This window comes from Rhinolophus sinicus, linkage group LG11, assembly GCF_036562045.2.
Source record: "Rhinolophus sinicus isolate RSC01 linkage group LG11, ASM3656204v1, whole genome shotgun sequence".
Taxonomy (NCBI): domain Eukaryota; kingdom Metazoa; phylum Chordata; class Mammalia; order Chiroptera; family Rhinolophidae; genus Rhinolophus; species Rhinolophus sinicus.
Window position 1 is genome coordinate 80,195,207 of NC_133760.1, and position 24,602 is coordinate 80,219,808.

General features: G+C 41.4%; 1 long non-coding RNA gene across 3 annotated transcripts in view; it reads right to left on the reverse strand.

Annotated features, from left to right (window-relative positions):
* Positions 1-24,602, reverse strand: part of LOC109436036 (uncharacterized) — a 57,299-nt gene that overhangs the window by 12,601 nt on the left and 20,096 nt on the right. Inside the window, exons 2-5 of one of the 3 annotated variants that reach the window (XR_012490472.1) lie at positions 20,653-20,730; positions 10,876-11,124; positions 9,204-9,269; positions 8,917-9,012 (exon numbers count right to left, since the gene is read on the reverse strand). This is a non-coding gene — a long non-coding RNA (uncharacterized LOC109436036). Of the gene's footprint in view, positions 1-8,916; positions 9,013-9,203; positions 9,270-10,875; positions 11,125-11,592; positions 11,729-20,652; positions 22,950-24,602 lie in introns of those variants that run through there. The other 2 variants (XR_012490471.1, XR_012490473.1) reach the window with 2 other exon arrangements.

Here is a 24,602-nt window from a genome sequence, read left to right on the forward strand (position 1 = left end):
ATGCTTCAATCAAAAGATAGTGAAGCTGAATGGATAAGAAAACAAAACCCTTACATATGCTGCTTATAAGAGATGCACTTCAGATTGAAATATACACACACAGACTGAAAGTAAAGAGATGGAAAAAGATATTTCATGAAAACAGAAGCAAAGAAACAAAGAAACAAAAAGCTGGGGTATCAATACTTATACCAGACAAAATAGACTTTAAAACAAAGATGATAACAAGAGACAAAAGAGGACCTAGTAATCCCACTTCTGGGTATTTATCCAAACAAACCCAAGGTGCTACTTTGAGGAAATGTGCTCATCTATATGTTGATTGCAGCATTGTTTACAATGGCTAAGATGTAAAGGCAGCTTGGGTGCGCTGGATAAATGAATGGGTAAAGAAGACGTGGTACCTATGTACAATGGAATATTACTCAGCCATAAAAGAGAACAACATCTTGCCATCTATGACAACATGGATGGACCTAGAAAGTATTATGCTGAGTGTAGTAAGTTAGACACCAAAAGACAAATGTCATATGATTTCACTTATAAGTGGAGACTGAAGAATAAAATAAACAAATAAGAAACAGAAACAAACTCATAGATACAGAGAACATTTTGATGGTTGCCAGATTGAGGGGTTGGGGATAGGTGAAAAGGGGAAGGGATTAAGAAGTAAAACTTGTTTGTTACACAGTAGTCATGAGGATGTAGGGTACAGCATAAAAATATAGTCAATAATATTGTAATAGCTATGTATGGTATCAGATGGGTACTAGATGTATCCAGGTGGCAGATGGGAGGGCAGTTGGGGACAGGATAAAAAAGGTGAAGGGATTACAAAATACAAATTGGTAGTTACAAAATAGTCATGGGGATGTAAATTATAGGGAATATAATCAACAATATGGTAACAACTATGTATAATGCCAGATGGGTATTAGTCAGGGGCATCACTTCCCAAATTATATAAATGTCTAACCACTATGCTGCACACCTGAAACTAATATAAAATAACATTGAATGTTAACCCTAATTGAAAAATTAAAAAGGGTGGGGAGAAAGATAAAGAATAAGAAGTCCAAAGTTCCAGATATAAAACAAGTAAGTCTAAATAAATCTTGGGGATATAATATACAGCATAGAAATATAGTCAATAATATTGTGATAGCATGGCAGGCACAGTGTCAGATGTTTTCCAGACATATCATGGTGATCACTACTTTAGCATAGGGAATATAACTTTGTATAGTGCCACGTGGGTACTGTTGAATAACTATGATGTACACCTGAAGCTAATATAATATTGTATGTTAGCTGTATTTTAATAAAAATCTTAAAAAACAACAACTCTGAATTCTCTTTTTTGGAAGTCTTGGTGTAATACACACAGACACGCTTGAGACATACTAAGATGGGAGGGTGGATGAGGGAAATTCCTTTGCACTCAGATGGGTTAAAGAATGGAACTGGAGAGTGGGAGAAAGAGAAACTAAAGGAAGGAGGTTGTAAGTCATTTCTATTTCATTTTTTGTGAAGCTACTTAGCCTATATATTTAATTGGTTAATTGGTCTAAATGACTGTAAGAGCTCTTTGTAAATTAAAGAAAGTTCTTCTTTTGTTATATGTGTTGTAAAGATAGATTTCTATGTAGCCTTTATTTTTTATTTTTTATGGTTAACCTTAAAGTAGTAATTTTCAGGATTTTTTTTCTTCATGGCTTCTAGACGTTCCTTAGAAAGCCTTCCCCATGTTTGTGTTATTAAAAAACAAAAATTCCCATTTTTCTTCTAGATTTTTATAAGTTTACATGCTTATATTTAAATATTTCATCTATTTTTTAGCGCTTGTGTGTATAAAAAGTGAAATATTTATGTACTCTTTTTATAGAAGTAATATGTTTGAAGATACTGGTATTTAATATATAATATTAGATAATTAATATTTATTTAATTTGTAATTTTACTGTCAGATTTTATTATGTAACTTTGTTATACCTTTAACCTATCTTTCTATAGCCAGAACACTTTGGTTCACATTTAATAAAATAAAAACAAAGTGACTCATACAAAAAAACAAAAAGACTCTACCAAACAGCTATTAGAAACAATAAATGAATACAGTAAAGTTGCTGGCTATAAAATCAATGTACAAAAATCCATTGCATTCTTATATACTAACAATGAAACCTCAGAAAAAGAAATAAAAAACACAATTCCTTTTACAATTGCAACAAAAAGAATAAATTATCTAGGAATAAACAAAGGATGTGAAGGACCTATACATTGAAAACTATAAGACAATTTTAAGGGAAATTGAAGAAGACACAAAGAAATGGAAAGACAGTCCATGTTCATGGATTAGAAGAATCAACATAGTTAAAATGGCCATATTACCCAAAGCAATATACAGATTTAATGCAATCCTTATCAAAATCCCAATGATGTTTTTTAAAGAAATAGAACAAAAAATCATCAGCTTTATATGGAACCACAAAACACCCCGAATAGCAAAGCACTCCTAAGAAAAAAAAAATTAAGGCTGGAGGTATCACATTCCCTGATCAGCTTATACTACAGGGCAACAATAATCAAAACAGTATGGTATTGGCAGAAAAACAGACACACAGACCAATGGAATAAAACTGACAACCCAGAAATATATATGGGCCAATAATTTTCAGCAAAGGAGCCAAAAACATACAATGGAAAAAAGAAAGCCTCTTCAATAAATGGTGCTGGGAAAGCTGGAAAGTCACATGCAAAAGAATGAGACTAGACTGCTATCTGTCACCATACACCAAAATTAACTCATGGATCAAAGACCTAAAACAATAAATGACATAGGTACTAAATTTATGGACCTTGGGTTCAAGGAGGCTTTTATGAATTTGACTTCAAAGGCAAGGGAAGTAAAAGCTAAAATAAATATATCAAACAAAAAAACTGCTGCACAGCAAAAAAAACCATCAACAAAACAAAGAGAAAACCAACCAAATGGGAGAAGGTATTTGCAAACAATGCCTCTGATAATGGGCTAATATCCAAAATATATAAAGAACTGGTACAACTGAAAAACAACAATAACAACAACAAAACAATCCAATTAAAAAATGGGCAGAGGACATGAAGAGAAACTTCTCCCAAGAAGACATACAAACCGCCAACAGATATATGAAAAGATGCTCAACTTCACTAGCTATTAGGGAAATGCAAATCAAAACCACAATGAGATACCACTTCACACCTGTTAGAATAGCTATTATCAACAAGAGAAGTAATGACAAGTGTTGGAGAGCCTGTGGAGAAAAAAGGAACCCTCATACACTGTTGGTGGGAATGCAGATTGGTGCAACCACTATAGAAAACAGTATGGAGGTTCCTCAAAAAATTAAGAATAGAATCACCATATGATCCATCAATCCCTCTTCTGGGTTATCTACTCAAGAAATCTGAAAACATTTATCTGTAAAGATATATGTAGTCTGATATTCATTGCAGCATTATTTATGGTGGCCAACACATGGAAACAACAGAAGTGTCCTTCAATAAAGAAGATAAAGAAGATGTGGTACATATATACAATGGAATATTACTCTGCCATAAGATGAAATACTGCCCTTTTGACAATGTGAATGGATCCTGAGATGATCATACTAAGCGAAGTGAGACAGAAAAAGTCAAGAACTATATTAAATCACTCATATGTGGCATATAAAACAAACGAACACATGAACAAGACAATAAACAAAGAAATAAAAAATCATAAATACAGAAACAGTTTAGTGGTTACCAGAGGAAAGGGGGGATGATAGAAGAGGGTAAAGGGGGTCCAATATATGGTGATGGAAGGAGAACTGACTCTGGGTGGTGAGTACACAATGCAATATACAGATGATGTATTATAGAAACGTACACTGATAACCTATCTAATTTTACTAACCAATGTCACCCCAATAAATTTAATAAAAATTAAGAAAAAAGCAGTTGATGGTAGTAAAGAGTCTACCACCTCAAGCCAGACCAGGAGAGTTGGCTTTGGACATTGCTTGTATCGGAGGCAAATGTCTTCAGATATAAAAGGGCTAAAGAAGAAAGATTAATCTGAGTGGAAAACTGGCTTTAATAAGTTTTTACTTCTTTGAACAGAAAATTAATAAAATACTTGAGAAGGCTTTGACAAAGCTTTAAAAGAGAAAATATAATTGTTTCTGTTTGAAAATTAATATTTTAACTCTTCGTAAAGACTGGAGATAAAAGTGGAGTTTATCAGGGGTTTTTGCGTCATATGTTAATGTATTAGTTTTCTATTGCTGAGTAACAAATTACTACACTATCAAGGCCTTGGCCAGGGCTTAGTCCTCATCTGGAGGTTCAACTAAGGAAAGCTCAATTTCCTTACTCATGTGGTTGTTGGAAACATTTACTTTGTTGAGGCTATAGGATTCGTGGAGGCTTACTTGTTTATAAAACAGCAAGTGGAGAAAGAGAGAAAGTCTGCTAGCAAGACAGAATCTAGTGTAATATGATGTAATCATTAGAGTGACATCCCATTTTCTTTGCTATATTCTGTTGGCTATAACCAAGCCACAGGGCCTGCAAGAGGAGGTAACTACACCAGGAAATGGAGATCATGGGGACTACTTTAGAGTCTGTTTTCCACAGGCCATCCTCTGGCCATCAATAATCCACATGCAAAATACATTTTCCTCTTCCTAAGGTTCCCAGGCATCTCACTGAATTATAGTATCAGTTCAAATTCCAAACTCTTATCATATAAATCAGGTCCAGGTGAAGATTAGGCTTCTGGGTATAATCTAAGTACCCCTCCTGAGAAAAAATTTCTCTCCATATGTGGACCTGTGAAACTAAAATTATCTGTCCCAACATATCCAACAGGCAATGGTGAAATAGGTATAAGAAAACAGCTATAGACATCCTAGTTCACAAAGTGGGGAAATGGAAGTTAAAAAAACTTATCAGTCCATAGTAGTCAGAAATCAATACAGCAAGACAAAAGTTGGCAATTCCTTTGAGTTTCAAAGGCTGCAAATAATTTTCCATGGCTCTTAGCCCAGTCATCTGAGGTCTTGGTTCTTCCCCTTGAATTATCTTTCATTTTTCATAAATGGTAGCATATGTTTTATCAGACTACTTCTGGAGAGCATAATGTTGGGAGTCCAACAGCCTCCATTCATTTTGTACTCTGACCCTTTCCACCCAAGCTGGAAGTGTTTCTGCTGAAATAATTTTCTAAAAAAATCTGTGGGTTTCCTATGAATTTCAGTGGAGTTCATCTCATTGGACAAAAAACATACCCACAGATCTTTTCAAGATATTTTTTTTTCTGTCTTTGGCTCCTAATGAGATGGTTGAAGAAAAACAAACTTAAGCTTTATAGAGTCTCTATGGTTTAACTGAGAGAATCTGTGGGGGAAAAACCTTAATCTCTTGAAAAGACCCTTTGTATTACTCTGTCCTTTTAATCTTTCTCAAGTTTTATGAAAAGGTTGTACAGTCACATTCTCAGCTTTTTTTCTCTAGATAGCATTGTCTTAATTTTAGCATCTTTGGTCACCTGGAGAAGCAGAGAATTTTCAAGATCATTAAGTCCTTGTTCCTTTTTGTTTAATAGTTATTTCTATTTCCTTTCCACAGTATCTCTCCTCCCATATTTTTTCTATAAATATCTTCAATACTTTGCTTGCTCCCATATTTTTTCTATAAATATCTTCAACACTTTGCTTGGAAGTTCTGCCTTCCACATAACTGCCAGAAACAATTTTACTAACTTCTGTGATTTTTCCAACATGTGCCTCACTTCCTTTTGAATCCTTAAAGTTCAGATTTCTATAGCATATTTGAAGTAATTTAGGCCTTCTCTATCATGATACTTAAAATTCTCTAGATTCCACCCTCTGCCTGTTTTCAAAGCCACTCCTACATTTTTGGGTATTTGTTACAGCACCATGTCACTTACAGATATTAAAATCTGTATTTATTTGCCATTACTGCATACCAAAGCACCACAAACTTAGAGGCATAAAACAACACAAATTTATTAACTTACAATTTCTGTGGGCCAGTAGTGTGGACATCACTTGGTTGGGTCCTCTGCTTAGAATCTCACAAGGCTGTTCTAAAGGTGTTGTCCAGGGCTATATTCTTAGCAGGAGGCTCAACTAGGGAGGGATTAACTTCCCTGCTCATGTGGTTGTTTGCAGCATTCAATTCTTTGTAGCTATAGAATTCACGGCACTTATTTCTTCAAAACCACCAGTGTAAGAGAGGTAGCAAGTCTGCTAGCAAGATAGAGTATTATAGAATGTGTTGTAATCATTCTGACTGAAATCTCATCACCGGTGCCATATTCTATTGCTTAGAATCAATCACAGGTTCTGCCTACCTTTAAGGGGAGCGAATGACATGTGAACATCAGAAAGCAGGGATCAGAAGGGCCACCTTAGATCTTTGATTCTTTTTCAAAAGTCACTAATCCTCTTCTCCTCTACTGCTCCCTCACATCCTATTTTCCCACTAAATGAGAGTATTAGAAATTCCTCAAATATTAGACACACTTTCACTTCTCTGAACCTTTGTACATTCTGTTTCTTTTAATTGGAATGTCTTTGATCCACTTCAGTGCATGCATGTGTTGGTTAAGTTATTTAATATTCAGGAGTGGAAGTCAGCTCTGCTCTCAATGCAGTTGCCTTTCAAAATATTGGGTTCTACTCTACATACACAGATTCTCTCCATCTCAAGTTCTTAGCAGAAAACTTAACTTTGTCCAATCTGCTACAAGAAACTTACCTATTGGAGGTTGTAGGAAAGATAATACAGAACCTATATCCTCTAATTATATTTGATTTTATTCTTGACTCAATCCATATCTTTGGTTCCTGGTTCCTGACAAAATGCAGCCCCCACCACATTTCCAGTTTGGCTCCTTCCTCCTTAGCTTTAGAATAATTGTTAGAACTCTGCTTCTCGCTCAAGTCTGGGCCAGGTTTGGGGATACTCCTAGCTTCACCCCTCCCAAAGCTTTCACCTCTGAAAACCAAAGAGGCATCTTTTGGGAGCACCATGTTAACTTTATCTGCACTCTACACTATATGTTTCATTAAATTATATATTTACTCAACTAATGTATCCTGAATCTTTACCCTCTTTTAGCTGCTTGCTATACAGTGATGTACAAGACATAGTCTCTGTCCTGACTGACAATCTGTTGAAGGAGACAGATGTAAGCAGATAATGGCCATGTGTTTGTAATATGCTATAGAAAAGATATTCAAGTAAAGGCATGCAATCATGCAGAGGCCTTCAGGATAAAAGAAATGAAAACAATTTGCTATGTTTGAATCAGATACGAGGTACATAATGGAGAATTAGAAAAAATAGAGCTAGAAGAGCTAAAGGTGGCTGACTAGTTATCAGCTTTTAATTTTCAAATTAAAATCTTGACCTTCTCCTGCAGGCAATGAAGAGTCACCAAAGATTTTTAAATATGAACGTAAAAGTTTTTAAAATATTGTTTGATGAAGGTAACTTTGATACAAGCCTATCAAAAAGCTATTACAGGGCCGGCCCGGTGGCTCAGGCGGTTGCAGTTCCATGCTCCTAACTCTGAAGGCTGCCGGTTCGATTCCACATGGGCCAGTAGGCTCTCAACCACAAGGCTGCCAGTTCAATTCCTCGAGTCCTACAAGGGATGGTGGGCAGCGCCCCCTGCAACTAAGATTGAACATGGCACCTTGAGCTGAGCTGCCTCCCGGATGGCTCAGTTGTTGGTTGAAGCGTGGGCTCTCAACCACAAGGTTGCCAGTTCGATTCCTCGAGTCCCACAAGAGATGGTAGGCAGTGCCCCCTGCAAATAAGATTGAACACGGCACCTTGAGTTGAGCTGCCGCTGAGCTCCCGGATGGCTCAGTTGGTTGGAGTGCGTCCTCTCAACCACAAGGTTGCCGGTTCGACTCCCACAAGGGATGGTGGGCTGTGCTCCCTGCAACTAGCAACGGCAACTGGACCTGGAGCTGAGCTGTGCCCTCCACAACTAAGACTGAAAGGACAACAACTTGACTTGGAAAAAAGTTCTGGAAGTACACACTGTTCCCCAATAAAGTCCTGTTTCCCTTCCTCAATAAAATCTTTTAAAAAAAAAAAAGCTATTACAACAGGCCAGGGAGAGAAATAAAAAGGGAATCAACTCAAGAAACACTGTAGAGGTTTAGTTGACAGAATTTGACAGTCTCTGGATGAAGGGAAGGAGAGTATGGAATACCTCTGAGGAGTTTCTCCTAGGTAAATTACTGAAAGATGGAACCATGAATCAAGATGAGTAACAGCAGAATAGATGCAGACTTGAGGAGAAAGGTTCAGGAATATGGAATCTTGTAAGAGATTGGATATAACATTAATATCTGCATTTGAGCTGTTTGCACCATTCTCTACTTAACCCACAAAAGTGGATTTCTTTCCCAGCTAGGAGGTGAAGGATAGAAACAAAGTCATTTTCATTCATCTTCCAAGGGATGAAAGCCTTGGGTCTAAGTACACCTCTCCTGGCACACATAGCATGTTTTTTCCTAAGTGGGGGAAAAAAAAATCCATGACCTTCCTCATAAAGAATATCTCTGTCTTTGAACTTCTGGGTTTAATGTCTCCTGGGCATATGAAGACACTGTCCCAATGCATTTTTAAGATCCCAGTGCTTTAATCAAGCCAATTGCTTTCATGTTTTGAATGTATAAAAACATCTTAGTATAGGACGCACTTAATATTTCAAAATAATGGCTCTTTGTTAACTACTGCTTATGTGCAGTGAGAATAAGCTCTCTAGTGGAAACTTAATTTCATAGAGGAAACAGTTTTGTTAGCTTAAAAATTAACATCAGTCCAATTCAGAAAGAAATGATGTACCTTATTGTATGTACATGCTGTATGAGAATATGCCATTCTTGAAAATATCGGTGTGTGGAAGAAGGTTTCATATTTATAGCCAACATTACAGCCATTCTGGAAATAAGTGAAGAACATCATTAATATATTTGGCTTTCCGCTATTTGCTTCTCAGTAGGAAGTGGGATTCAAAATGAGGAATTGGTCAGTGACTGACCAAGTCCTGAGCACTGGGCTGACTACTGTGGAAACAGTGGTCTGGACTTCTGGGCTCACTGCTGCATGCAGGCTGTGGTTCAGGTGCTCACCTGCTGGAGTGAGTGGTTCCCCGGCTCCCAGGCAGATTTAGAACATTCCATGGACTGAAACCCTTCCTGATAATGCAAAAAAAAAAAAAAAAAAAAAAAAGAGTTCATAAAAGTGAGTGCGAAGGGGGACTGCGCAGGCATGCATTCCCTTCCCAGGAACCATCCAGGCTCATCCCCTACAGGACAATTAAGCTGTCCAAACACCCCTAAAAAGGGGAGATAAAACCCCAACTGGATTTAGCTGGTTCCTAAATATGAGCAAACTATTGGAACCCACCTGCTAGCTGAACTCTAGCCTCATTATAATACAATTAAAACAAAATGAACATTGAGCCTTGCCCTCCCCTCCACCCATGAGTTTTTCTGTATGCCTTCTGAGTAAAAGCATGCACAGAAAGAAACTAGTTATATAACCACCATATGTCAATCAAGTAACCTCAGTCTATACGTCACATCTCCTGTGGGAAGTTTTCCTTCCCTGTCCTATATAAGAAAAAACTAACCTAAAGTTAGGGGCAGTCGTCTGCCCCTGGCAACCTCTATGCTGGCATCTTTCTTCTTGAATAAAACTTTCCTTGCTCTCCTACTTTTCTGAGTCATGCAAATTCTTTCACTTTCTGCGAATGACTAGGGGTATCTATCCAATGACACACTTCCTTTGTCACCTTCCATAGGTCAGAGACTTTTTTGGGGATAAACTTCAGTTATTTTGTAAAAACAATTAAGTAAAAACAATGGTAATGATTGCAATAAAGTGTGATGGTGGTAATTTTTATCACTGCTATAAACCTCCACAGTTTTTTCCTCAGTAACTTTCATACTGCAATGAATGAATCCTAACACTCTCAACTAATTCATTTCATTCTTTTATCACCCCCCGAGATGTCTGGCCATCTCATCTATCTTCCTGGATTGACCTAAAAGCCGCCAGCCCAGGTGAGACCCGACAACTGCTCCAAGAAAGTCAAGAAGGATGGGATAGGCAGGCAAAGTCACTCCCGCTGGCTGCATGGCCCTCCCTGGTCCACCGCTGGTCATGTTTCTCAGCCTCAGGCATCCAGAGACACATCTCAAATTTCCCTGAAGGAGCTTCCCACTACCAGAACCCACACAGGGCCACGGCCAGGTTCAAGGTCTCCTCAGCATCCCTCACAGGATGGCCCATGCTGGTCCTCTTTCCTGAAAAGCTTTTCCACGAGCGCCTACAATGACCAGCCCCACAAAACCATGGCCAGGCGCTTTGCTCCCAACTCACTTGCCTGGGATAGTGAGAGTCTGTCCGCCTTGGTGAAGAGGACTTTTGGCTGTTTGCTAACCCACAAGTGCCATGCCCAGGAGGGGACCAGAGGACCCCCATTTGGCTGTGAGTCCTCTCTATGGGGAGTCCATCCATGCCCTTAAAACAGCACTCACTCTTGGGTGGCTGGATGGCTCAGTTGGTTGGAGCGTGAGCTCTCAACAACAGGGTTGCCAGTTGAATTCCAGCATGGGATGGTGGGCTGTGCCCCCTGCAACTAAGACTGAAAACAGTGACTGGACTTGGAGCTGAGCTATGCCCTCCACAACTAGACTGAAGGATAACTTGGAGCTTAAGGGCCCTGGAGAAACACACTGTTCCCTAATATTCCCCAATAAAAAAATATTAAAAAATAAAAATAAAAACAGCACTCACTCACTGCCTCATGATTGCTATGCACCAGGATTCAGTTTAGCTGACTTTTCTCCAAGTTCCCTTTGTCCTTCTCTGCAGATGTTGAAGGATGGGCTCAATTGACATGAAACTTTAATCCACGCAGATCATCTCTGTTCATGGTGAATGAATTGCTCAGAGTTATTTCCATAGATAATCCACTTTCATATTTCCCAGTGCCAATAATTAGGTCTTCTCAATTTCATAGTTTTCATAGTCTACTGTGATTTTCTGGAAAAGAGGAATGAAATGATGGAGATCAATGAGATTGTAAACCAGGACAGAGAAGTCTCTCCGGCTCAGGAGGACGCAGTAAGGTCAGGAATCTTTAGCCAGGAATTTCTCTGCTGGCCTCTCCTACTCACTTTCTCACCTGTCTGGATACAACACACACTCAGAAGACAGCTGGATAGGGAGGGGTGAGACAAAACTTTCCACCCCAGTTTTTCTTACTATAGTAGCATACACATTACAAACTTTCCCACCTTCACCATTTTGTTTTCTTCTTTTTTTCTTATTAGTTTCAGGTGTACAAAACAATGTAATAATTAGACATTTATACCCCTCACAAAATGATAAACACCCTCCCCGAATCTACTACCCCTCTGATATTGCACACAGCTATTACATTTCCACTGTCTCTGTTCCTTATGCTGTACTGCACTTCTTGTGACTATATACATAGACATACATACATACGTTAAATTATAGTTGATATTATTATTCAGCTTCAGCTTCAGGTGTACAGCACAGTGATCAGGAATCTACACCGTCCCTGAAGTGGTCTCCCTAATAATACAAATGTCCATCAGATACCCTACAAAATCTTTACATTATTGATTATACCCCTCAAACTGTCTTTCATATCCCCGTGGCAATCTTGTGGTCACCTATTGTGCTTTCTAATCCCCTCACCTTCTCCCTCATCTCCACTCCCTTTCCGATCTAGCAACCCTGAGTTTTTCCTCTATATTTCTGAGACTGTTTCTGATTAGTTTGTTCATTTATTCTAGTCTTTAGATTCGGCATATAAATGAGATCATATGGTATTTGTCTTTCTCCGTCTGACTCATTTCACTTAGCATAATGTCCTCTAGTTCCATCCATATCGTTCCAATTGATAAGATTTCATTCTTCTTCTTGGCCGAGTAACACTCCATTGTATAAATGTACCACAGTTTCTTGATCCAGTCTTCTACCGATGCACATTTGGTTGTTTCCATGTCTTGGCTACTGAGAATAGTGCTGCAATAAACATTGGGGTGCATAAATTTTTTTCAAATTAGTGTTTTGGATTTCTCTAGATAGATACGTAGGAGTGGAATCACTGGGTCATAAGGTAATTCCATTTCCAGTTTTTTGAGATAACTCCATACTGATTTCCATTGTGATGGCACCAATCTGCAATCCCACCAGCAGTGCACGAGGGACCCCCTTTCTCCATATCCTCGCCAGCACTTGTTTTTTGTTGATTTATTGGTGATAGACATTTTGACTGGGGTGAGGTGGCATCTTATTGTGGTTTTTATTTGCATTTCTCCAATGATTAGTGAGGTTGAGTATTGGATTTAATTGGTATTTTTAGAGCATTTCACCCCAAAGCTGCAGAATACACATTCTTCTCAAGCAAACATGGAACATTTTCCAAGACAGACCACGTTAGGCCACAAAACAAGTCGCAATAAATTTAAGAAAACTGAAATCATATCAAGTGTCTTCTCTGACCACAAAGCTATGAAATTAGAAATCAATTACAAGAAAAAGACTGGAAGACACACAAATACATGGAGGCTGAATAACATGTTGCTAAGTAATGAATGAGTCAACAATGTGATCAAGGAAGAAATCAAAAGATATCTCAAGACAAACAAAAATGAAAACACAACGACCCAAAATCTATGGGATGCAGCAAAAGCAGTCCTAAGAGGGAAATTCATAGCAATGCAGGCCTACCTAAAGAAACAAGAAAAATCACAAATCAAGAGTTTATCCTTACACTTAAGGGATCTGGGAAAAGAACAGCAAAATAAGCCCAAAGGGAGTACAAAGAAGGAGATAATAAAGATAAGAGTGGAAATAAATGAAATAGAGACCAAAAAAACAATACAAAAGATCAATGAATCCAAGAGCTGGTTTTTCGAGAAGATAAACAAAATCGACAAACCATTAGTCAGACTCATCAAAACAAAGAGAGAGAGGACCCAAATTAATAAAATCAGAAATGGGGCCGGCCCGGTGGCTCAGGCGGTTAGAGCTCCGTGCTCCTAACTCCGAAGGCTGCCGGTTCGATTCCCACATGGGCCAGTGGGCTCTCAACCACAAGTTTGCCAGTTCAATTCCTCGAGTCCCGCAAGGGATGGTGGGCAGCGCCCCTGCAACTAAAATTGAACACGGCACCTTGAGCTGAGCTGCCGCTGAGCTCCCGGATGGCTCAGTTGGTTGGAGCGTGTCCTCTCAACCACAAGGTTGCCGGTTCTACTCCAGCAAAGGATGGTGGGCTGTGCCCCCTGCAACTAGCAACAGCAACTGGACCTGGAGCTGAGCTGTGCCCTCCACAACTAAGACTAAAAGAACAACAACTTGAAGCTGAACAGAACCCTCCACAACTAAGATTGAAAGGACAACAACTTGACTTGGAAAAAAGTCCTGGAAGTACACCCTGTTCCCCAATAAAGTTCTGTTCCCCTTCCCCAATAAAAAAATAAAAAATAAATAAATAAAAATAAAATCAGAAATGAAAGCGGAGAAGTGACAACAGACATCACAGAAATACAAAAGATTTTAAGAAATTACTATGAGCAACTATATGCCAACAAATTAGACAATCTGGAAGAAATGGACAATTTTCTAGAAGCATACAACTTTCCAAGGCTAACTGAAGAAGAAATGGAAAACCTGAATAGACTGATTACCACCAGGGAAATTGAATCAGTAATCAACAAGCTCCCAACAAACAAAAGCCCTGGACCAGATGGCTTTACAGGAGAATTTTACAAAACATTCAAAAAATAATTATCACCTATTCTCCTCAAGCTATTCCAAAAAATCCAGAAGGAGGAAAGGCTCCCAAACACTTTTTACAAACCACTATCACCCTGATCCCCAAATCAGACAAAGACATTACAAAAAAAGAAAGCCACCTTCAATTTTTAAGTGTACACTGCAGTGGTGTTAAATACATTCATAATGCTGTGCAGCCATCACAACCACCATCTCCAGAACTCTTCTCATCTTGTAAAACGGAATCACTATATCCAGGAAACTATAACTAACCATTTCCTCCCAGTCCCCAGCCCCTAGGAACTCCTGTCTATCATTTTCACTATTCTCAGTGTTCTACTCATAGAAGAAGAGTAATACAGCATTTGCTCCTTTGTGACTGGCTTATTTCACTTACCACAATGCCCTCAAGTTTCATGCATGTTGTACCAGAATGTCCTCCTTTCTCAAATTTCAAAAATACTCCCTTGTATGTATAGACCACATGGTGCTTATTCATTCATCCATTGATGGCCACGGGTTGCTTCCACAGTTTAGCTACTGTGACTAAGTTGGCCACGAAAATGGGTATATTTGATCTAAAGCTGATTTTGTCTGATATTAGTATAGCCGCCCCTGCCCTCTTTGGGGTGCTATTTGTACAGAATATCTTTTCCATACTTTAACTTTCAATCTAATTGTGTCTTCTGATCTAAAGTGAATCTCTTGTAGACAGCAAATACTTACATTATGTTTTTTAATCCATTCTACCAATCTATGTCTCTTAATCCATAGTTATTGTTTTCCCTTGAATATGCCCTGCTCGTTTTTGGTTACTATATACATGGACTACCCTTTTCCATCCTTTCAAGTTCAACCTTTTTGTGTCTTTGGATCTAAAGTGAGTCCCTAATATAGGTAGAGTGTATAGCTGGTTCATGTGTTTGATCCATTCCGCCAATCTGACTATTTAACCCACTTACATTGAAAGTGATTACTGACAAGGAGAGACTTATCAGTTCTCTGTCACTCTGTTGTTTGTTTTCTATATGTCTATGAGTCTTTTGTTCCTCATTTCACACATGACAGTCTTCTTTTGTGTTTAGTTGACTTTTCTGTAGGGAAATATTTAAATTCCTTTCGTGTATATTCTACAGCTCTTTTCCTTGTGGTTACCATGGGGAGTACATTTAACACTCTTATGTGACTTCATACAAGCTTAAATTCAATTTCATGTTTTTCAAAATAACTCTGCTCCTTCACAACTCTGACCTCGTGCCTTTTCAGTTATTGATGTCACAAAATTACATCTTTATGCATTGCAAATCCAAAAACATACAGTTTTTTTGTTTGTTTTGTTTTGTTTTTTTAAAGATTTTATTGGGGAAGGGGGAACAGGACTTTATTGGGGAACAGTGTGTACTTCCAGGATTATTTTTTCCAAGTCAAGTTGTTGTCCTTTCAGTCTTAGTTGTTGGGGACACAGTTCAGCTCCAGGTCCAGGTGCTGTTGCTAGTTGCAGGGGGCAAAGCCCACCATCCCTTGTGGGACTCGAGGAGTTGAACTGGCAACCTTGTGATTGAGAGCCCACTGGCCCATGTGGGAATCGAATCGGCAGCCTTCGGAGTCAGGAGCACGGAGCTCCAACCGCCTGAGCCACCGGGCCTGCCCTAAAGTTTTTTGTTTGTTTGCTTGTTTTTTTTAAACAAGTACATTAGTCTCCTAATGTAGAAAGCAATGATGGGACCATCCTGGTGGCTCAGGCGGTTGGAGCTCCGTGCTCCTCATGCTGAAGGCTGCTGGTTTGATTCCTACATGGGCCAGTGGGTTCTCAACGATAAGGTTGCTGGTTCAATCCTCGACTCCCGCGAGGGATGGTGGGCTCCACCCCCTGCAACTAAGATTGAACATGGCACCTTGAGCTGAGCTGTCACTGAGCTCCCAGATGGCTCAGTTGGTTGGAGCACGGGCTCTCAACCACAAGGTTGCCAGTTCCACTCCAGCAAGGGATGGTGGGTTGCATCATTTTGAGATCAACCAGAGTTTCAAAAAAAGGAATTGAATATTTTAAGTGTAGGGCACTATAAGGTCTTTAAAAGACAAAATTTATGACAGATTTTCAAATTGTAAATGAAAAGTTCCCTGAAGCATCCTACAAATTTTCATTTCTATTAAAGTCAATATCAGCCTTTAATATTCCACAAAAATAAAAGTTATTTGGGGTCCCCCCTCCTTTTTTTTTTCCCAAAGTAAAGGGGTCTTGAAACTAGTAAGTGAGAAAACCACTGTATCTTATGCCCAGTCATGATTTTTCGTGATTATGCTCCGGCCTCATAAGGCATCACTGTGATGGAATTACAAAAAATCCTGTATAAGGTCCTGGCTGGGCTGAGGTTTTTGTCCTTATAGCCCAGGAAGCTGATGTGTGGTGACCTGTCTGACTTGGACCAATGAGCTTGTTTTCTCCTTTTTTTGGGGGTCCTGTTTAGTTTATTTTTTCTTTTGTCTTTACACTTTTTCTCATTTTCTTTTTTCCTTATAAGTTTCCATGTTCTTATTTCTGTTTGTTCTCTTTTCTCAGTTTTTGTTTTTCCTTTTCTTTTTCTCATTTTCTTCCTTTGTTCTTTTCTCATTTTTCTCTATTTTTTATTTTTCTTGTTCTTTTCCTCATTTTTGTCTTTAAAGTTTTTAGTTAGTATACTTAGTATTGTTAGTACAATTAGCATTGCCTACTATTACTTACTAGTATCGTTAGTGAGCATAGCTTGCATTGTTAATATTGGTATCAGCAACTTAAAATTGTTAGCATCGTTTGTAAGCATAGTTAGCAGTGTTACTACTAGTTGACGTACTTAGCATAGTTAGCAGTGTTTGCTAGCATAGTTAGCATTGATAGTATAATCTGTTAGTGTAGTTATCAGGTCACCATGTCGCATGATCTTCTACCCATCTCTAAAAAAATGTATCATTGGATAATAGCAATGCATAGATAACATATTTTGCTTTTCTTATGTATTTATAAATAACATTTTAGTTCAAAATTATCAATACTGTATGATGAGACAGGTAAAAGTTTAAGAGGAACGAATTTGTAAGCTAAGAGGAACGAGCTTAAAGATTAACCACTTGGCTATGAATCCCTCGGCTAGCTGTGGGAACAGACAGTTTCCCGGAAGAAGCTGACTGTAGCAACCCCCCTTGCAAGCTAACAGGCGCCTTACATCCATCACAGATGGGAACAGAACAGTTCCCAGAAGAAGCCAATTGTAACAGCAAACTCCCTGCAAGCTGAGAAGTATCCTGCATAGAAAAATATAAACCCCCTACACACCTTCTCATCAGGGGAGCTGTCTACTCTAGACTCTGACCCCAGCAACTCCTCTGCTGGTACTTCTCTCCTTAAATAAATTTTCTAACTTCTACTCCTTCGTGCCTTATAAATACTTTCACAACCTGCGAGCTAGCAAACACAACAATTTCCAAGTTTGGGTTATACAAAATTATAAATCCTGGGTTGAGCACCCCTTCGTGTTCTCTTACTTGCTGGCTCTGAGGAAGCCAGCTGCCATGTGAGCTGCCCTATGGAGAGCCTCATGTAGCTAAGAACTGATGTCTCCAGTCACACACATGAGTTTGGATGGAGATCTCCCCTCAGTCAAGTCTTGAAATGACTGCAGCCCCAGCCAACCCATTAACCACAAGCTGGTAAGATCCCCTGAACCAGAGAGGCAACGAGATTGCTTACCCACCATAACTGTAAGATAATGAATGTAGTTGTTTTAAGCCATTGCTTTCTGGGTAAGTAGCTATGCAACAATAGCTAACTACTATAGTCTGGTTTTTTTTTTCTTGGAAAACTGTTAAAATATTCTATCATAGGTACCCCATAAGTAACCACAAGCTTAGGGTCAGTGGGGGCTCTTGCATCTAATATTGTTACTTTTCAGCCTAATTGTCCAGGAATCTGTTTCAGAGGATCCAGTTCTAGGTGGACCACACTGAAAACTGCAGACACAACAAGGGAAACATCCAGAAAGAAAGAAAAACCATCCTTCTCCCAGAGGGGATCTCGTGTGACCACAGAAAATGACAATAGCAAAAGGGAAATATCAGTTTTTGATGCTATATAAATCATGGAATAGCTCTTTTTAACAAAGCCTAAGACTTTTTGAATAACCCAACCTCTGTTTGAACCCCATGGTTTCTTCTCACATGCTTTCCAACACAGGTCCTTTTTTGTTTTTCTTTTGATCTCAGGAATTCTATATCCCCCCCCCGCCCCGCTTTTTTTTTAATTAAAATTTATTGGGGTGACAATGGTTCCCCTTAAAAAAATTTTTTTAGCTACAGTCGACATTCAATATTACTTTATATTATTAGTTTCAAGTGTAAGCAGCATAGTGGACAGACATTTATATAATTTATACAGTGATCCCCTGATAAGTCCAGTACCCGCATGGCACTATACATAGCTGCTGCCACCCCCTTTTAAAAGTTGATGTGGGCCAGTGTGAGAAACAAAACTGTAAAAGAGGAAGATTGTGGAACTGGCCATGTCTGTGTTTAAATTCTGGCTGTCATTAATTCAGAGCTTTGGGTGAGTGACTGAATCTTTAAACAGGCATGCTGATGCTTACCTTTCAGAGTTGTTGTGAATATTTAAGCTTCAAAATTTGAAGTAATGCATTGAAGGACTCAGCACACCATAGGTGCTAGGTAAATAATAGTCACCATTGTTAGTATTCCTTCTCTCATGTTTGGTTCTTCCCTTAAGGCTGGTCTTATGACATCTCCCAACACATTTTATTAAAAGTCACTTTGTCAGTGTCGTGCGGGGCGGCCTGCGGGGTCTCTGGTCCCGCTGCCCACATAGAATGCAGGATATGGTGAGGCCAAAAAGGAACACCCACGGAGCCATAGGTAGGGGAGTCATACCACTATGGTCTCACTGGAGGCTGGGCCCACCGGACGCACGACCTGCCGTCTGCCTTTCCGCCAACCGACCGACGACTCTCCTCCACTCTCCTCGGCTCTGTTCCTCTGCTCTCTTCCGCTCTCCTCAGCAATCCTCCGCTCTCCTCGGCTCTCCTCAGCTCTCCTCAGCAATCCTCGGCTCTCCTCCATAGCCGCAGCAGTTACATCAGCGGCCAATTGGCCAACTGGCCACAGCCGATGGCCAACCACCACCCGAGCCAACACCTTTCCACGTGAGGCCGAGAGCCTGTAAACTTTCTGGGGCTCTGTCCCCACAGTCAGTGTCCTGCCTGGTTGCTCAGGTGGTTGGAGCTCCATGCTCCTAACTCCGAAGGCTGCCAGTTCGATTCCCACATGGGTCAGTGGGCTCTCAACCACAAGGTTGCCGGTTCAATTCCTCAAGTCCCGCAAGGGATGGTGGGCTCTGCCCCCTGCAACTAAAATTGAACACAGCACCTTGAGCTGAGCTGCCGCTGAGCTCCCGGATGGCTCAGTTGGCTGGAGCACGGGCTCTCAACCACAAGGTTGCCAGTTCGAGTCCCGCAAGGGATGGTGAGCAGCGCCCCCTGCAACTAGCAATGGCAACTGAACCTGGAGTTGAGCTGCACCCTCCACAACTGAGACTGAAAAGACAACAACTTGACTTGGAAAAAAGTTCTGGAAGTACACACTGTTCCCCAATAAAGTCCTGTTCCCCTTCCCCAATAAAATTTTTTTTAAAAAGTCACTTTGTCAAATTGTATTTAACAGGGAAACACATTCTGGATGCTACCCACGTGCTTATCCCAAGATCCAGAAAATCCTATTTCAGAGGAGAGGTACAACATGGAAATAGAGGTTTTCAGCACTTAGCGAACGCAGGAGGAAAGTTATTTGCTGGCGTTTGCCAAGTAGCGTGTAGGCTAGATGCCCAGTGGTTCCCTCAAGGCTGTCCACAATGCACTCCACTCAGAAAAGAAAATGAAATGTAAAATAACTGATCGACAACTTACAACATTTCAGAATCTTTGAACTAAACAACACGTATTTAGTTGCCTCCTGAGTGGGAAAACCTAGAGAATGAGAAACTGGAGTGAGAGGGAGAATTCATCTTAACGGTACTGTTGGTAGGTTAAAATTTTTGTACTATGTTAGACATGACCTAATCAAAATGTTGTATTAATTAAAATGTATCCACTCTGAATCATATTAATATTGCACAATTAATCTTTCCCTTTTAGTTGTATTAGTCCCAACATTTCGTTTTGTTTCTCTTTTAGTAGAACAGAACACTAATTCTAAACATTTTCTTTCAAAAGTAGTACAAGTGGGCTGGCCAGGTGGCTCAGGCGGTTAGAGTTCCGTGCTCCTAACTCCAAAGGCTGCCTGTTCAATTCCCACGTGGGCCAGTGGGCTCTCAACCACAAGGTTGCCAGTTCAATTCCTCGACTCCCACAAGGGATGGTGGGCAGCGCCCCTGCAACTAAGATTGAACACGGCACCTTGAGCTGAGCTGCCTCCCGGATGGCTCAGTTGGTTGGAGCGCGGGCTCTCAACCACAAGGTTGCCGGTTCGACTCCCGCAAGGGATGGCGGGCTCTGCTCCCTGCAACTAGCAACGGCAACTGGACCTGGAGTTGAGCTGCGCCCTCCACAACTAAGACTGAAAGGACAACAACTTGACTTGGAAAAAAAGTCCTGGAAGTACACACTGCTCCCCCAATAAAGTCCTGTTCCCCTTCCCCCAATAAAATCTTAAAAAAAAAAAAGTAGTACAAGTATCAGTTTCTTAATCCATAGAGATAGCCACTCCCAATTGCAGTCTTACCTCCAATTTGATTGAGCATTTCCTCCAGCTTTGATCACCTATGGTTAGGAAGGAATTCACCTCTCTCCTGGGCTTCTCCTGGAGGAGAGAAAACAATGAAACTTCCCACCAGCTTTCAAGCCAGTTATTTATCAGTCACAGCTTTAGGCAGTTCAGCCTTGGCCTGCACACAGGACACATGTGGATACATCAGCTACAGCCTTGTTCTCCCTTCACTTCTGAGACTGCTGGACTGCTGGGGCGTGAGCTGCCCTGGGATTCTGTCCCTGTTCTTAGAATATCAGAATAGTGCCTTTATTCTGAAGAGTCAGAATAAGACCCTTCAATAAGGAGAAAAAACACTTTACAAAACTTAAATTAGGAAAGCTCTTTTAATTGTCCTTAAATCCAATTAATAGTATTAGTCATTTCAATGGGTTCAACATTCTTCTCTCTACTAGATGGTTAGTGGAAAATGTATGTCTCCCAAAACTTGGAAGCCATCATGTCCTAGATCCAGAGAAAAAACAAAACAAAACTTTGAAATGATTCAAAACTAACTCCTAATTAATAGAGAAAAACCAAAAGTTTTCTACCTTTTGTAGAAAACAACCAAATGAAGACCTGTCACTGTAACAGGCATGGTATTTGTGCTGTAGAGATATGTACTGGTGTAAGAAGATCTGCTTCCGACTTGTGTGGAGTTGAGACGTCCTGAGAGGGGCTAAGTGGAAGGCAAGATACGAGGTGATGCCAGGCTCTCCACCCCTCGCTTCTTCTCCAAGAATAGTAGGGCGTCTGCCTCAGCGCTGGGAAGGCAAACCCACCTCCAGATGCCACTAGGGACCTTGTTCTTTTTGTTTCTTCTCTGCTTCCCACTCATGTATTTTTCCTCTCTTAATTCGTGACCTACCATTTTAAACTAATTAACCTCAGGGGCTTTATTTTTATTTTGAACATGACCTCTCTTAATAAGTATGTTTTTCATTGCTTTCCTAGCTGGAGTGCTGCTCTTCACCTTACCAACCAAGCTGTGGAACAAAGTACCCATTCTTTCTGTGCCTTCCTTCCTTGCTGTAAAATGGAGATGGTAATGGCCCTGCCTCACGGCGTCATTGGGAGAATTAAATGAGTTAGAAGAGGCACCTTTCTTAGAACAGTGCCTGATTTGAAGAAAGCACCAAATGGGGCAGATGTTTCTATTTTTATGGAAAATTTCACTTATTTCCCCTTTATTCTATTTTTAACTTTTAGCTTATTTTATTGAATTTTAATTTTAGCATTATCTTAGTTCTGTTTTTCAGGTTTCTCTATCATTTTAAATCATGTTTAATTTGGTCTACTCTACTGTTACCATTTTCTAATAATTTACTTCAATGACTCATTTAAGCCTGTCCTTCACTTGGGTTTTATTGACCCTCTTTGTTGTCCCATTTTTTCTTTTTGGTTGGATTGGATGAGGGTGGCAATGCGAGTAGTCATTTTTAATGACTTGTCTTCATTCTGGGCAACAGAAGTGAGTCTAGAGAAACAATTAGCAAGCTTCAGTGTCCCTCAGAAACACCCAGAGGGCTTGTTAAAACACAGACTAATGGCACTGCCCTGAGTGATTCAGTGGGTCGAGGTTGGGGCCCCTAATATTTGCATGTCTAACAAGTTCCCAGCTGATGCTGCTGCTGTTGGTTGGGGACCACATTTGGAGATGCACTGGTCTGGATGAGTATGAGTAGGGGACTGTCATGCGGGAGACCCTGCTCGCTGTGCCATTTTTCAGGTGGGGCGGCCTGCAGGGTCTCTGCTCCCGCTCCCCACACAAAAACGCAGGATATGGTGAGGCCAAAAAGGAACACCCACGGAGCCATAGGTAGGGAAGTCATACCACTATAGTCTCACTGGAGGCTGGGCCCACTGGACGTGCGACCTGCTGTCCGCTCCTCCGCCAACCGGCCGACGACTCTCCTCCACTCACCTCGACTCTGTTCCTCTACTCTCTTCCGCTCTCCTCGGCTCTCCTCCGTAGCCGCAGCAGTTATACCAGCAGCCAATCGGCTAACCGGCCACAGCCGATGGCCAATTAGCCACAGCCGATGGCCATCCACCACCCGAGCCAGCACCTTTCCATTTGAGGCCGAGAGTCTGTAAACTACTTTCTGGGGCTCTGTCCCCACACTCCACCCCTACAGGGTCTTGCCTCACAAGCTACACGACAAGCGTCTTCCGCGAGGGTCCCTGTGCCGTATTAGCCTACTGACACCTACGGACGAAAAGAAACGGTAGTCTTAGGAACCAACAATGGCAAATCCCTTCCATCTGGGAGGATACACGCTAGCATTTTGTCCTGGGAAAGGAGGGTCGCTGCCACTGGCACCTTTCCCAGTTTGTGGTACCAGACCTTTATGGTAGTGCTTGGGGTCCCTTGCATAGTTTCAACATGTAACAGAACAGGGGACCCCATAATAGGCCATAGTGAGAGCACAGTTTCCTCGCAAAATCATCCCAGTATCGGGACCTCTGTATACTACAGTCACTTGCAGTGGCCACTCAGCCACCACTCCTGGTGTCACTTGCAAATCATGAGTCAAACCGGCCCCCCATGGGGCTATCAGACCCAACCACCGACAGTGGGGGCTTTTGACCTGTCAGGGCCAAGTCCATTGCTGCCATTCCCCGGCTTTCAAGCATGTGGGTGCTGGCAGCAAAATGTTCCCATTTCTGCCATAGCCTGGCTTTAACAGAGTCTCACTGGTGGTAACTTGTAATTGAATGGGAGTGGCCGTTCGATGTAGCAGACCTTCTACTGGTGCGGGCCCTCCCTTCTGTGGTCTCTCATTCAGGACTCTCAGGACGTCCCATAGACGAGAGGCCCAGTCACGCATCGTGGGAGGGTGTTTTGACACCCGGAGACCTTGCTTCAAAAAGCCATTATAGCGTTCAATCATGCCAGCTGCTTGTGGATTGTACGGGGTGTGAAACAACCATTGTATGTCCATCCTGGCAGCCCAGTGCTGCACTTCTTGCCCCGTAAAATGGGTACCCCTGTCACTTTCAATGACTTGGGGGCGCCCATAGAGGGCGCACAGCCGTGTAAGGGCGACCACTGTATGCTGCTGATCCGCAGCCGGACAGGGCCAAGAAACATCAACCCCGTAGCAGTGTCCAGTGCTGTAAATGCGTATATCGCATTGTGGGCCTTAGGCAGGGGTCCAATGTAATCCACTTGCCAGCAAGTGAGGGGCACCCTCCCTCGCGTAATCTGCTGTGTCTCCCAGGGGAGCCTCCGCCTTTGGGGGCTGTCCTGGGCACAGACGGCACAGTCATAGCAGGCGTCTGCTATCTCCTGCCATTTCAAAGGCAGGCCCCAGCATCTGCTCACCTGCCACATGGTTTGGCTTCTAGCGTGCTGCAATTTCCTATGCAGCCAGTGGGCCACATCAGTGGCAGGAGCCCGCTCTAACTATCGTACCCGTGCTAGGGCGTCTGCTTCATCATTACCTGGGGACACTAAGGGGAAGTGACCTGTGACATGCATTAAGGTCACCTCCTTCTCTGCCCTAGATCCCAGAGGTCCTGCCACATGGCTTGACCCCACAGTGGACGGTGTCCCACCAACCAGTTTTGGCATTTCCATGTAAGAAGCCACAACATTAGGCCCCGGAACACCGCCCAGCTGTCAGTGCAAATAACTAGGGGCCCAGGCTCGTGGCTGATTACCATCCACACAGCCCGTAATTCAGCCCACTGGCTACTCTGGCCTGTCCCAGTATCAAACCAAATGGTGTCTGTTTTGTACACCAATAGCCGTCCAAACAGCTGCAGCCCCTCGGCTAGAACCATCAGTAAACCAGGCATCCTCAGGTATTGGGGACTGTCCTTCTTTGTAGGGCGAGGGCTCCAAGTCCTCCCCTCTAGGCAGAGCACTTGGCTCAGCCTGGGCTACAAGCTCCACAGGCCCCAGGACCTGTTGTAGCTCT